This window comes from Rutidosis leptorrhynchoides, chromosome 2 (assembly GCF_046630445.1).
Source record: "Rutidosis leptorrhynchoides isolate AG116_Rl617_1_P2 chromosome 2, CSIRO_AGI_Rlap_v1, whole genome shotgun sequence".
Taxonomy (NCBI): domain Eukaryota; kingdom Viridiplantae; phylum Streptophyta; class Magnoliopsida; order Asterales; family Asteraceae; genus Rutidosis; species Rutidosis leptorrhynchoides.
This window is the reverse complement of record NC_092334.1, coordinates 403,193,462-403,196,459: the sequence shown is the minus strand read 5'-3', so window position 1 is coordinate 403,196,459 and position 2,998 is coordinate 403,193,462. Positions and strand designations below refer to the sequence as shown.

Here is a 2,998-nt window from a genome sequence, read left to right as displayed (position 1 = left end):
TCCTACTTCATATCCTATCATATCCTATCCTATCCTATCCTACTATATATTAAAAGAAAGTCTTTATTAGCTAATAAATGTTTTCAAACCTCCTTAATCAATTAAAAAATTACGTTGCATGATCATTAATCATTAAGTAAAAATATTAGCTAATAAAATTTTTGATAATTTGATTCCTAAAATACCCTTTCACGGAGCATCAAAATCAGAATAGGGATACTGTACATTTGAAACCCTTCACCTTACGACTACAACTAAAAAAACCCTAATTTCCTCTACAAACAAGACAACGATCACAAAATCGAGAATCAATTCTTCCTTCACCTACACCAAATTCGCATAGGGTGATAGCACAAGAAGAATACATATTATGATGTCGTATTCGTCATCGGAGAAATCAATCAATCCATAAGGTATGAAAATTGATTGTCGTATTAATAAAAATTACATAGCATGATCAGTTATTTCATTAACTAACTTTTGCAGTTCATGATCGTAGAATCGTGTGATTAACTTTTACCGAGTCATGTCAATTAGGGTAAAATAAAAGCATTCGATCAAGATCACTGGATACATTGAATAGTGATTTCGTGTGTTGCTTATTGCGGGAATCGATTAGATGAATCGGTGAGAAGATTTGAAATATATTTCGTTAGTTATTACGTCATGTTACTGCCATAGAATATGATCCGTATGGTTTTTTTTCAAATTTATTATTTTCTTAAATTTGTTTTTTCAAAGCATGTTAGATACTGGGAACAGGTAACTATAGTACTACATTGGTATTGTATATTCGTATTTTGTAGTTTCAAAAATATGTTTATGTTAAAATTTGGTAGGAAGGTTATTGGTTAGTTCTCCAAGTAGTAATGATGCTATGATTGAGCCAATCCCTCAATTTTTCATCAACCTGTGCTATTGCTTGCTTAAATTGGCAATCAAATATTGAGTATTGAAATTGTTGGTGACCACCAAATTGTCACCAAATAGGTCACCACTTTAGTTAAGCACAATCAGATTAGATAAACTAATTAATTTGAAAGATTATCATTTTTTATGATGATGATTGTTATGTTATTGTTATAGTAGCTTAATGAATATAATAGAATTTGATGAGATGTCAATTTTTACATTAGGCTCTAAGTTGTGTAAACTTAATGTAGTCTTATGTAGTTGTTGCTGCATATTATGCGAATGAAGATCTTGATGAATTTAGGGCACTTGGTTGAGTTGGACCTGGTACTTTTGATACTGTTTACAATGGAAAATGCAGGGGCATTGTTGCAATTATTTGGAGCAAGGAAAGTTGCTTTGCCAGTCGAACATCTTAGCAAGAAAGATCAGTAAGCATCGTTACATTTTGTAACAACTCTACATCATTTAGTAAGTGTCATCATTAGGGATTGAAACTGGGGGTAATTGGATGCAGTAGCTATGTGTAATGGGATAAGTTTCAATTCCATTTTTTATTTCTAGCGCACTTAGCCTTAAGTCTTTTCTTTTACTTCAATCGCATAAGCCCAATTTCACAATTAATTTTTGTTCAATTCACTCTCAGAGGTTTATGGTAAAAGTTTTCTTTATTCTAACATAATATAGTTGTCGATGCATTTATTTTATTGGTAGGATGAATGTTGCATGTGTTTGACTAAATTATGCAAATTTACTGCACAAAACTTTTAGAAATTGTTCCACCAACTTGAAGAAGTTAACATAGACAATGCCAATATTTAATAGGGCGTTATCCTCAAAATAGTACACTAATATTATTTGAGATACTCTCATTTTATCTTATTAACTGTTTGGTCACCTATTTTGTTACTTTTAGTAAATAAGTGATTTTTGAATGGGATTGTCAATTGATTTTGTTATATTTTTTATATGTAATAGGGCTTTCGAAGGTTCATTACATTTTGTAGTCTGCTAATGGAACCTTTGAAGGCTCATTATCTGTATTTGTCCCTGCTACTTTTTTAATCGTAGGCAAAATATCGAATTATCATATATCAAGTATGAAGTTGTAACGCTTAAAGACAACTTCACAACTATGCATTTGTTAATGCTTTAACACTTGCATGTTTATTTATATTTACTTAATTGCTTTTGGTTGTTTATGAAGTGCACAACATGAAAGATGAGATTTTGCTTGACTACACTTCTTCTCATTTTTATCTACATGATGTTATTTATTTGATGTAAAGTTGTGCATGGCAGCCTGTATCTTGGATGAGCTTACCTTGGATGAACGTATCTTGGATGAGCGCATGTACTGGTATGCCATTTTCTTTATCGTTGATTAAGTATTTGGAGTTTGTTATAATAAAAATGCGATTTGATGTAGGCAGTGAATGATGTAGTGGAGGCTAGATTTTTAACTCCCAAAAGTTTGGCAACAATGAAATTGTAATCGAAATTGTTAGACTTTGTTATGTTATAAATGTGTGATTTCCTTTTTGTATGATATGGTTGTACGCATTAGTTCAATGATTGCTTTGTGTTTTCTGTTAGCATGTCAATTTGTTATAATAATGTTATGATATAAATTAAATTATGTTATAGCCCAGCAAATTCGCGGATTATAAACTATTTACGGGCTATGGTGATGTGTTATATATGATTTCTACATAATCCATGTTATTATGGTTGTTAGTATAATGATAAAGGGGCTATGGTTGTTATTATGCTAGATATAGATGTAAGAAGCTGAGTAAAAATCAATGAAATAGAATAAAAATTAGAAACCCTCAGTTGAAAAGATAATATAGATAAATGTAAGAAGATGAATAAAAATTATAATCTATGAAAAGTAAAAGATACCTACGTGATGATGAGCAATAATTTTAGAACTATAAAAAAATAGAAGCTTGTTTATATGATATTTATGGAGAAGCATTTTGGGAGAAAGAAGAAAAGAGGTGGGTTCTTTAAAGTAGACTCCCTACTATTTCTCCGTTGATATTTTGTAGGATTTAAAATCCTTCCCTACCATCAGCTAAGA

The 2,998-nt window shown here is 30.7% G+C and overlaps 1 long non-coding RNA gene across 3 annotated transcripts; it reads left to right on the top strand.

The window, feature by feature from the left end:
• The first annotated feature begins 246 nt into the window (after positions 1 to 246).
• Positions 247 to 2,558, top strand: LOC139892244 (uncharacterized). Of its 3 annotated transcripts, none has more exons than XR_011774011.1 (5): positions 247 to 413; positions 538 to 627; positions 1,174 to 1,343; positions 2,215 to 2,272; positions 2,342 to 2,558. It is a non-coding gene; the product is annotated as an uncharacterized lncRNA (long non-coding RNA). The 3 variants fall into 3 exon arrangements; XR_011774009.1 differs by having other exon boundaries at positions 1,164 to 1,343; XR_011774010.1 differs by having other exon boundaries at positions 487 to 627; positions 1,164 to 1,343.
• The last annotated feature ends 440 nt before the right edge of the window (positions 2,559 to 2,998 follow it).